We start from the raw sequence: 12700 nt of genomic DNA, 5'->3' as shown, positions 1-12700 counted from the left end.
AACCACAACCTAAGGGAAGACAACAATTTCCCGAAGAAACAGAAATTTCAAAGCACTGACTTATTCATCAGGCCGGGCCTAAAAGAAGGGTTTTGGTGTACCCAGCATCCATGAGTAATACTATAAATAGTTCCCAAAAGCTACTGTGAACACAGTGAAAACATGCTCTGTGATTCAGAAACATTTGCCATATTTCAATAAGTAATTCTATATAGCATGCAGCCACACATAGGATGTGTGCAATTCAAAGAGACACTGATCACGAGTGCTGGAGACTGATTAGCATAGTTGCTCAAAGTTTATGCTCAAGGCGCTATGATAAGTAATGAGTAACCGTATTAAAATGAAGAGCCCTGTGTATAAAAATGAGGCAAAAGAAGATGGCAGAGCATTTTGGAAACATATGACGACTGTGACATGATGCACACTCACCAGTGTTAATGACCATAGTGAAAATCTGGTTTACATGCATGAGGACTGTACAAATATTTTAGTGGCTGCCACAGCATTAATGAGTGTGTATATACAACAATATATTATTGCTGTTATGAGCCATGGAGGTGCATGTCATTGCCCTATGTCATGTCCTCTGAATGCACTTAACATTTTATGACCTTCACAAAGTACAGTTTTGTACCTACCATAAATGTAGATGTCCGATAGATATGCAACTGCAGTCCTGACATATGGGTTGTCCTGCATCAGGCAGCCCTTCGGTCAGCCAGATTCCAAAGTCTGGGTCCGGCGTCGGCCGATGTCGCCTCCTCCCCGACGTCAGAGCGGCTGGAGTATAAAGGCATCAGCCGACGCCATCTTCTTCAGTGTTTCTTGCCCCAGATGCCAGGTGCCCTCCAAGGAAGGCTAAATTTTGTGAATGGATAAACAGATAAAACCAGACATGCACAACAGTAATAAACAGATACACCATAATATCTAAGCCCAGCTGATAGGTAAGGGGAGAAAGGACCCAAAAGGGAAAAAACAGAGGGGTAGGAGGGAGGGAAAACCTGACTGCAGTTGCATATCTATCGGACATCTACATTTATGGTAGGTACAAAACTGTACTATGTCCTTCAAGAATGCAACTGCAGTCCTGACATATGGGTTGAATACCATAGCCAAGCTGGGGGTGGTAGGACTAAGCAAGAGATGGTGTAGCTAGAAGTCCCTGCAGGACTGCCGAAGCAAAGCCTGCTCAGGATCTGGAGTATAATGGCAGGTTGTAGTGTTTGGTAAATGTATGCACGGAGCTCCATGTAGCAGCCTCTAGAATGTCTTTTGTAGCCACTACTCTTAGAAAAGCTGTGGATGTGGCCATAGCTCTGGTGGAATGTGGTCTAATATTAGCTGGCACACTTTTTCCATGAAAAGAATAACAGAATCTGATGCAGTGTCCAATCCATTTTGAGATAGTTTGTTTGGTGACTGCTTTTCCTTGCACTCCAGCAGCATAGGCTACAAACAGTTGGTCAGACTTCCTGGTGGACTTTGTTCTGTCCAAGTAGTAGCATAGTTGTCTGTGAATGTCCAAAGTATGCAGCAGCTTTTCCCCTTTATTTTGAGGGTTAGGAAAGAAAGTAGGCAGGTGAATTGCTTGGTTTAGAGACACTCTGGATATCACCTTAGGCATGAATGAAGGATTAGTCCTAAGGGAAACTCTGTCCTGATGAAAGATGAGAAAAGGAGGAACTGCCATGAGGGCCTGTATCTCCGAGACTCTTCTTGCTGAGGTGACTGCCAACAGGAAAACCGTTTTCCAAGAGATAAATTGCATTTCTGAAGATGCTGCTGGTTCAAAAGGAGGAAGAGTTAATTTTTCCAAGACGTAATTGAGGTCCCATACAGGAATTGGTAGCTTCCTTGGAGGTTTGATATTCTTTATGCCTCTTAGAAGCTGTCTTAGCAAGGGATGCGAAAACACAGGTGGACCACAGTTGTAATGTGCTGAGATAGCTGAAGCGTGGATTTTGATGGAAGAGTATGAGAGGCCACTGTGAAACATTTCTGCCAAGTATTCTAATATCTGAGGTATGTTCATCAGTGATGCATCCTGGCCCTTGTTGACATTCCAGATGGTGAATCTCTTCCATTTGGCCAAATAGGTTTTTCTGGTGGAAGGTCTGCGTGCCTCCAGCAAAATTTCCTGAACATTTTCGGAGAGGGAGTCATGGGTGTCAGTCATGGAACTCTCCAAGCTGCCAGCTTTAGGGTTTGCAGGTTCTGATGAACAGTCTTGTAACTGTGTTGAGTCAGGAGCAGAGGCCATTGAGGCAAGGGCCACGGTTTGGTGCGAGTTATGCTCAGTAGTAGTGGATACCAGTGTTGCCTTGGCCAGTCTGGAGCTATCAAGATTCCTCTTGGTTGTTCTGCCTTGATCTTCAGTAACACCTTGGTGAGCAAAGGTAGAGGAGGGAATGCATAAATTGTTAGAGCATTCAAGCTGAAGGAAAGAGCATCCGTTCTCCAAGCTAGAGGATGGTGTATCCTTGTGCAGAACCTTTCCAGGTGATGATTGAGATGAGATGCAAAGAGGTCTATGTCTGGTCTTCCCCATGCAGATGCTATTTGTGAGAAAATGCGTGGGTGTAGCATCCATTCGTGTGGATCCAAGAAATTTCTGCTCAACCTGTCTGCCAGAACATTGTCCTTGCCCGGAACAAACTGGGATTGCAAGTAGATGTTCAGTTTCAGGGACTTTTCCCAAAGCATCATTGTTAGTCTGCAGAGGGGGTAGGAATGAGTGCCCCCTTGTTTGTTTATGTACCACATGACAGTGGTGTTGTCTGTCCTTATTAGCAGATGACCTTGCTGAAGAGATTTTCCAAAGGCTTCTATTGCATGTATCACTGCCAACATCTCTTTTTGATTTATGTGCTGATGCATCTCCATGGGAGCCCATTGCCCTTGAATGCATCTGCCGTCCATGTGCGCCCCCCGTCCATGGTCTGAGGCGTCTGTTGTAATAGTTTGACTTGTTGGAGGTTTGTTGAAAAGCATGCCTTCGTTCAAGTGACTTGCTTGAGCCCACCACAAAAATTCCCTTTGCAGGTATGGTATGAGTGGTATTATGTCTTCTAGGTTGTGGCTGTGTTGCGACCACAAGCTTTTTAGGTACCATTGCAGTTTTCTCATGTGTAGTCTTGCCAGAGGGATTAGAAGAATGCAAGATGCCATGAACCCCAGGGCCTGCAGGGTCTTCCTTGCGGTCAGGTGGGTTAATTTTGCTAGGCCTTTGAAGTAAGCTGTTAAATGCTCTTGTTTTTCCTCTGTGAGGAAAGCCATTTGTAGCTGAGTGTCCAGTTTTGCTCCTAGGAAAATAATCTCTTGGGATGGCAGTAATCTTGATTTTTGAATGTTGACTGTGTATCCCAAAGCCTGCAGCAATTGAATGACGTAATCCAAGTGTTTTATCAAGGTCTGTTTGCTGTCTGCTTGTATTAGGCAGTCATCCAGGTAAGGGTATATTTGAATCCCCTGGAGTCTGCAATGTGCCACTACTGATGCCAGGCATTTCGTGAATACTCTGGGCACAGTAGATAAGCCAAACGGCAATGCTGAGAATTGATAGTGCTCTGTTCCTGCAAGAAATCTGAGGTATCTTCTGCAACTGTGTCTGATAGGGACATGCAGGTATGCCTCCTTGAGGTCCAGAGTAACCAGCCAAGACCCCTTGCCCAGCATGGGAAGAAGTTGCTGTAACGTCAGCATCTTGAATTTTGGCACCATGAGAAAAGTATTTAGAATGGACAAGTCCAATATAGGCCTCCATTGTTTTTCTTTTCTTGGAACAAGGAACAGTCTTGAATAAAATCCCTGGCCTTGTTCCTGAGGAGGAACCTTCTCTATTGCTTTCATTTGTAACAGCTTTGAGACTTCTATGAGTGCCTCTGCCCTTTGATTTTGTGGCAGGTTTGGCATGCCTTGTCCTGTTGGTAAGGTATGGAAGTGGAACCTGTAACCTCTGTCTATTATGTCCAGAATCCAATTGTCCTTTGTTATAATGTGCCAGTTTTTTGAGAATAGAGATAATTTTCCGCCTAGAGGTGCATCTCTTTGAGCCTTGGTAGGCGGAGTGAAAGGTAAGTCATTGTGATTGTCCCTGTGGTGCAGGTGAACTGCCTGTGCCACTTCTTTGATTTTGTGGTTGCCATTGGCATCCCCTGTAGGAGCCCCGGTATTGCCCTCTACCTCTTGCACGTCTGTTCTTTCCCCTTTGAAACTTGTCAGAGTCTGGAAAGGACCAATTCTTTGAAGGCCAATTCCTGCTGAACCTTGGTGGCTGAACCTGGAGGAAATCCTTTACTGTCTGTACTGATTTTGCCTTTTCCTCAATAGATTTCAACACATCCTGAGCATTAGCACCAAAAAGCTTTTGTTTATCCAGAGGTGCGTCCAGGAGCTTTACTTTAACATGATCTGGCAGTGGCTGTTCTTTCAACCAAGCATGTCTACAGATAACAGCCCCTGTCATAGCTGCCCTACATGAAGCCTCCAATGCATCATAACCACACTGGAGAAAATGATTACTAACCTGCTGAGTGTTATGAACCAAATCCTGCAATGCCTTTCTATCTATAGGCTCAGGAGAGGCCATCTTTTTCTGCAAATCATCCAGTAAATAATCCTGGTACTGAAACATATGAAAAAGGCAGTTAAGAGACCTCATGGCAAGGGTGGAAGAGGTATAAACTTTTTTTACCCCATCTCTCCAGGGACCTTGCTTCCCTGTCAGCTGGCAGTGGATTCTTGGCTGAGGAGGTAGCCACTCCTTTGGGACCCTGTGAAATAGTTTCTAGATCCACAGAGTGGGCCTTAAAGAGATGCTTGTGAGTGTCAGGGACCCTGTAATATCTGTCTGGCTTGACAGGAGCAGGAGGGAGAGAATCAGGGGAAGTACTGGAGTCAGAGAAAACATCATCCAGGACATCCAAAACTGGAGGGATAGCTAAAGGTCTGTGCTGGGGTAACTTAAGGAAGGTACGTAGCCTTTTCCTCGAATCAGAAAATTCCTGACCCTGCCACTTGAAATGTTCCCTCATGGAGTGGAGGACTTCACCGAAAGAAAAATCCTCTGGAGGAGAGGCAGAGGGAATAGATTCCTCAGCTTCAGAGTCCTCATAGGCCTGGAAGGATCTTCTTGTGTATCTGAATGCTCTGAATCCCCAGAGGCTTCATCTGAAGACAGGTTGTCTGCCTGCTCAGTTCTAGGCCTTTTTTCTGCAGGCGGCTGAGAACCTCTGTCTGGGTGAGGCTGAGACCCCCTGATAAGAGAGATTAGATCTGCAGCCAGAGACATGATTTGTCTGTCAGAAGAAGGGGCCTGAGAAGTAGGTTTAGGATGGGCCTTGGCCTGGCTGGCGGCCTTAGCACGTGCAAAGGCCTTGATTGACATGGATACAGGAGGCCTAGCTGCCCCACGTGCAGGGGTAACTTTGTCCACGGGAATGGTGTCGGGTAGATCCAGAACTTCGGTTTCCGGAGGAAAATCAACAACCGGCACCGGTGTAGTCTCCGAGACCGAGGGATGAGTTAACGCGGTGTCATCGGCCTGGAGCGGTTGAATTACCGCTTCTGAAGGGACCGAAGCACTCGTGGAGGGCTTAGGCGTTGTATCGGTGGAAGACGCGGGCCGAGGATGTCGGTCCCGGTCCTTTCGTTTTTTGGTAGTTTGTGTTGTCGGTTGTTCCGACGGCATGTAGTAAGCGTAGGATTTGCCAAAAAAGTCTTCGGCAAACTCTGCCCAGCGCCTGAGAGTGCGCTTATTAAAGCAAGCACAGGCAGCACAGGCCGAGACGTCGTGGTCTGGCCCAGGCAAGGGAGGCAGTAAGAATGGAAGTCCTTATGAGGTATTTGTTTACCACAAGACAAACAATTATTAACTTTCTCAATTTGTTCCGACATCGGCTGAGGCAAGAAAAAATGTTCCCAACGGGTACTTAGCTTTAGATGACTTCGGTAACTGAAAACACAGGAGCTGACCGACCGGCACTTGCGAACTGCTTCTGCTTCGGGCACCGCGCGGCAAGAAAGACTGAAGAAGATGGCGTCGGCTGATGCCTTTATACTCCAGCCGCTCTGACGTCGGGGAGGAGGCGACATCGGCCGACACCAGACCCAGACTTTGGAATCTGGCCGACCGAAGGGCTGCCTGAGGCAGGACAACCCATATGTCAGGACTGCAGTTGCATTCTTGAAGGACATCACCAACATCGTAGATCAGTATCGTGGATAGGGACACCATACAGGAACTGGTTGACATGTGTCAGCCTTATCTGCAGGCTTGTGGGAATGGTGGGTTACATATCCAACAGGATTCTAAGACTTGTGTAGCTTTACATACACTAGCTACAGGAACCTTTCAGCAATCGAAATGGGACACAGCAGGGTATGCCAGGCATTTGCTTTGGGAATACTCCATCAGTTTATCATTGCCATGCTGCAGCATATGGGGTAGGATATGTGGTTCCGATGTACCACAGAGGAGAAAGCCAACACCATGTGGGACTTTTATGATATAACCCACTTCCCTGAGGTGCTGGGAGCCATAGACTATGCCCACATTGAAATAAAGGTCCCACTTGGTGAGCATGGTAGACATGTGAGCCATACAGGGTATCACTCCATCAACTGCCAACTGGTCTGTAATGCACAAGGTATAATCTACAATGTGGTGCAGGCCACCCAGGCAACTACCATGATTCATAGGATCATGGGAAGTTACTAGGCTATTGGCCTTGAGGCCCTTACAAGCCTAGCCAAGAATTTAGCCCATGTTCCAACAAGTAAGCACCTCATTCCCCTGTCCAGCAGGGATACAGGTGGAATCCCAAAGGTGTACTTTTTGTTTCCCATCTAGTTATCCAGGTTGCGTTTAAAAAGCATTAATGAGGTACTCTGCTTGACATGGAGCAGGAGTCTATTCCACAGAAGGAGGAGTCTCTGGGACACAAATCTGTCTCGCCAACAAGTCTTATTGATGCCACAGAGCAGGCTGAGGTTGTGCGTGCGTGTTACTTGAGTGGAGCTTGACTTGCGGATATACAGCAGTCCCATCAAGGCGAGGTCTGAGATTGCTTTGCATGTCAGACAGAGGTCACCTCTGTGGAGTCTGTAGGAGACTGAATAGATGGATAGGGATTTAGCCTATCTGTGTAGGGTAGATGTTTGAGGCCCTGGATTCTCCTAGTGAGGAACCTCTGTGGTCTCTTCAGCTGCTGCATGTGCTTTGTGAGATATATTCCGAAAGGGACAATGTACTCAATAATGGGTCTTATAAGGGAAGAATACAGGGATGCTATGACTACCTTGTCCCTGGATGAGATACCCTTACTAAGGTGAGCCTTAATAAGGTGGGCCACGTAGAAAGCTTTCCATGCAATGGAGGCAATATGGTGGTCAAAAGTTAGTTTGCTATCAACCTGGGCGCCTGATTTCCACATGTGATGCTTATGTGACTTTTACCAATCGTTTGTGAGGGGTGACTTTCTACAGGAGAATTTTACTAGCAATGTTGGATATGTCCTGGTACCCTAGTTAATGACACCCATACAAAATCTACTGACTGTGACAGACAGTGGATACAACTTGATCACAAACCCAGGTCTTCGTGAAGTGTGTTTGGGCAGCTGAAGGGATATTTTCAAATCCTGAATATATATGATGGTGCTCTGCATTATGGCCCTGGCACTGGTGCTTTGATATTCTCAGTTTATGCAGTGTTACATAATATGATAATAATAAGCTGTTGCAGCAAAGTGGCTGTATAAAGGACAAACAACTCCCAGATGTGCAAGGCAGTAGAGAGCGAGTCAGATTAGTAGTCAGTGATGGACCCATCAACAGGGGGATGAATGTGCTAGATGTAGGCAGTGGAAAACAGGCAATGGCTGGCACATAGCTTTGGCCTATACTAAAGCATATACACTACAGTAAAAGCAATGCATGCAAATCCACAACTTGACCGTGCCTACCAATGCATAAGCTGGTCACACTGTGTATCAGACATAGGCTACTCATGTAAAGTGCAAAGTGCAAAGCACAATTATCATAATTTCACAGAAAGGGAGAAACACAAATGTGCAACATCTTCCATAAGAAAATGTGAGTGGCCTACAAGCAGAACATTTCTGAGTGTGTGGTGTGTAAGAGGCGAGTCTGGAGGAAATTACTGCAAAAAGCACAGTTACAGACCGCCATTGATGGTTGTTTTCCTGTGGGGCATTAAGTTTGTAGTGGTGTGAGTTTATAAAAGCTGGGACACAGCCTCAGCAGTAAGTGCTGCAATGTGGCTTGATCTGATGGGCAGGACCAGGGCATGTATGGAAGATATGTGGGCATACTGTGCACACCTCCTCCCACAAGAGCTGCCTGTTTCATGAGTGTCACGGTTAATAACACAGCCTTGACAGTGATTGTGAGCAGCATCCATTACCAGATGTGGTACTAGAACAAATATCACAACCATGGGGAAGTCCTCTTCTGACTTTACCCACCTCCACACTTGATGTTACAATGAAGTAGAGGTTCTGCATGACAATGACCTTGGCCTACCCCATCTATGATGACTACCTTCACTAGAGGCAGAAATGAAGCAGACATGTGAACCACACCTGGCATGCAGCACGGGAGTACATAAAGACCTGTCATGCTCCAATAAATGGTCAATCTGGTCAAACATGTCACTCGTATGGAACATGCCTTCCTGTAGGTCATCATGCACAGTACCCATATCCTTTCTGCAAAGACTATGGTGTTGCTATGCATATGGCCCTGCACATATGCTGGGCTGCACTGACACAGTTAGTTGTGAGGAAGAGCAGACCGCATGATATCTGCATGCACCAGTGCACTCCATCCTTGTGGTCATTCCAGACATCGATAGCTGGGACATAAGAGGACATGTGTCTGCACCAACCTGGTGTGTGTGTGTGTGTGTGTGTGTGTGTGTGTGTGTGTGTGTACTGGGTGGTGTCACAGGCACAGAAGCAATGTTCATGGCTTGGTTTGGGGTCTGGATTGCACACTCCCAAGTCCAGCTCTGACAATATACTCCTTGAGTGTACCAGCTGTTCACCACCTTCACTCTTGGAGATGGATATCTCTCCATCATCAGGTGGCATAAATTCCACTGTAGTGGACTAGATAGTACATGACTTGTGAAGACACCAAAGCATAAGACTCAATATAAATGTAATCCAGCTCCTGTATTTTACACCCTGTGAAGAATGAATAGGCAAGGAAAATAGTGACCATGATGGATAATATAGCCTCATCATGTACAAGTACTCTTGTTGCTTGTATCCAGTGCACTACACACCCTGGACATCTGCAACTGATACTCAAGGGACACACTACAGCTCAGCCCTAAGATCTAAAATCCCACTATGGGAATGTGACAACTCCAATCCACCATGATGTGCCAGAAACTCCTCCATCCGTATCAGTAGGGTTTCAAATGACAGCCCACCACCTGACGCACTACCGTCCTGTGCAAAGCACACAGCACAATTATTAATGTCATGTATAATATAAGTGGCCATATGTATGACCTGCTTGTAGTCTTGGCCACTGACAGTATTAATATCTACTACAATATCCTGCCAAGCATGGTCATGATATGGTCGGTCAGCAGGCTCCTGTCTGAGTAGTCATCAGCCATAGAGAGGGAGGGCCTTCACCAACACTGAATTCTTTGTGTGGGAGGACTTGCTCTTCCCTGCCTTTCCTTTGCTAAGCATGTTGCATGGAGGAAGAACACACTATGTGAGTGTGCTAGTGAGGACAGCTTGTCAAACAAGACTGTACAGAGTAACATCCATCCTCAACACTCGATTGGTAATGGTAATATGTAAACATACAACTGTACAACCTTACCCAGCTACCTGGCATACCCCTGCTACCTACACACACAGACACACACACACACACACACACACACACAACCAACAGATTTAGCAATACCCTCACAAGTCAGATTATAGTGGAGTACATAATCAGTAATATGCATCTTGCAATAGGTACACTTCAGTTTTACACCTGCTATGGTCTCATTCCACAAAGACACAGCTACTCAGTGGCACAGTAAGAAAGTGTGTTGAAGCGGTAGTGATATACTGTCAGTCTATCTGCCTATCTGTCAGTTAGTCTGTCAGTAGACAACCTAACCTGACAAGTAGGCTATCTGAAACTATGCAAGCACAGCTGACATTTTGTACCCATTTGTATGATGATTATAAACTTGTAGTACAAATGGGCAACAGACAAGCAGGATTACAGCACATATCAGGGGTGTTGACACATGATGACTAATATCCACGAGTCTTTCCAACATGACTGTTTAGCTGAGGTGTATATGCTGGGCAACATTAAAAAAACAGCACCTTATCCCACCATATTACAATGTGAAGTAATTGCTGTAAACAAGTATGTGTGTCCCAGCATATCACAAGGCAGTGTTGGCCTGACACCTTTAATTGCTGCATTGTGCATTTCATAATTGCTTTGGACTGTGACTTCAATTAACCTTCATGGCAGTCTGTGCTTCCATTGAGTACTTTAACCTTATTAAAACATTAATAACCTCTGCTTTGTTCCCTATATTCAGCATTATCACATAGAAATGGTAACCATTTGAAAGACCAGACCCACATTAATGAGTCCCATAATGTGGAGACTGAATTGCAGAAAATCTGGTCCTACATATACTAAGACTGCCATTCCTCAGAATATTCCCTTTTCCCCAAGGTATGGTTATCTAGGAGATGGTATACAGAAGTTTGGGGATGGGGAGGCTTGTACTCTCAGAAGGGATTGAGTGCATGGGGCTTGCCCCTCTGCAAAAAAAAAGAAATTTAAAGGATAAGAATGATGTTCAATATTCTCCCTCCTGCCTTTTTAGTGTCTGTTTTTTCTGGCATGTCGGGACTCTGCAGTTATATGCAGTTAATTAACCAACATCATATTTTGGGTGGTGGAAGAAAACCTACAGTACGTGGAGAAAACCCACACAAAGAAAGAATATCCAAAGCAACTCCACAAAGACAATGACTAGAGAACATGACTGAACCCCAGACCCTCGAGCTGTGAGACAAAGATCTTGACATTAAGCAAACAACATTAACATACATATTTCTCCTCACGAGCAGACTGCTATAGCTGGATAATATCTTTACTGATTTTCAAGAGACAGTCTGTTGAATTCAAAGATCTTCTTTGATATAAACTTGAACTTCCCATCAGGTAATATTAGAATGAATACCAAGAATGATGCCTCAATGCAAACGGAAAATGATTGACTTTAACAACTGGCTTAGTTTCTGGTCTCATTCCAGGGGGATCCAATATCTGACAGCATGGGAAGATAAGATCGAGAGACCATGATGGTTTGCTAGAGATGGCCGGCATCTGTCTCTCTCGGGCTTCAGGCTTCTGGCAAAGGCCCTTGCCTCCCCCACAAAGTCATGAGGTCAATACTACCAACATAAAAATTTCAACATAACGCAAATTAAAGGTCATGTTGCTAAACGCTAGGAGTCTAAGCATGAAACTGCACTCATTGCAAGCATTCTTAACCCTAAAAGATGCTGACATTTGTGCAGTCACAGAAACCTGGTTCAAAGCTGTGGAGAGCACCCCAGCCTTACCTGGTTACTCATCCTATCCCACATTCAGACACCAAACTGTAGGTAGCAAAGCCAAAGGAGATGGAGTTTCAATATATATTAAAGAAACACACACCTCCAGGCTGGTCAAACAGTATGACGCACAAGAGACACTCCAGGTGCAGTTAACCATTGAGAAGACACCTATTCAAATTACAGCTAGCTACAGATTCCCAAATTTTACTCAAGATGCCCATTCCATCCATCTGGACCTCTTCAAATCTATCAACATTCAACCCTTTACCCTGATCCTGGGTGACTTTAATTACCAAACCATAGACTGGAAAAACTACTCGTGCCAAAACACAAATACCCATAGATTCCTTGATTTTATCAATGCAAATGCCTTGGAACAGCTAGTTCATTCCTCCAAAAATGTGATAATATCTTGGACTTGGCATTAACCAACATGATTAACCACTGCACCACCCCTACAGTATCATCCTCCCTGGTAAGATCCGACCATAAAGTGGTCACTTTCGAAGTCACTATCTCCCTTGATCCCCACCCCCACCCCAGCTAGGGTCAAACAAAAAAACTTCTCCAGAGCTGATTACAACCTCCTGAGAGATGGTACGAACAGCTTCACAGCCCCCTTCCCCACTGTAGGAATTGGCACCAATGTCCACATCTACACCAAAGTACTATATGAGCATTTATACAGATGCATTGAATCAGGAATACCGGACAGGACAGAATCATCCTCCGTAAGGAAGAGTAAACCTGTCTGGTGGATATCCTCAATAAATAAACTATATAGCAAAAGGAAAAAAATTACTGTCCAGGGCCAAGAAGGATCAGGTGCCCAATTGTTAGCAATCTCTCCTTAGCCTGAACAGGCAAATAAGAGCACTAGTGAAATTCTCTAAAGCCAACTTCGAGTCCAAATTGGCCACATCTACTAGAGACAAGCATAAAGCCTTCTTCACGTATGTCCGAAATCTCAAAGGAAGCACCCAGATCTGTTGAGAACTGGTGGTCAAGGACACCACATACAAAACTGCTGTAGATATAGCCAATCTACTGGCTGAGAGATTCAG

The 12700-nt window shown here is 45.2% G+C and overlaps 1 protein-coding gene across 1 annotated transcript in view; it reads right to left on the bottom strand.

Annotated features, from left to right (window-relative positions):
• Nucleotides 1-12700, bottom strand: part of LOC122809518 — a 440105-nt gene that overhangs the window by 174937 nt on the left and 252468 nt on the right. The window lies entirely within an intron of this gene.

This window comes from Protopterus annectens, chromosome 1.part1, assembly GCF_019279795.1.
Source record: "Protopterus annectens isolate FY-2018-M chromosome 1.part1, PAN1.0, whole genome shotgun sequence".
Taxonomy (NCBI): Eukaryota; Metazoa; Chordata; order Ceratodontiformes; family Protopteridae; genus Protopterus; species Protopterus annectens.
Note: the sequence above shows the minus strand (reverse complement) of the source record. Positions and strands in the feature narration are given on the sequence as shown.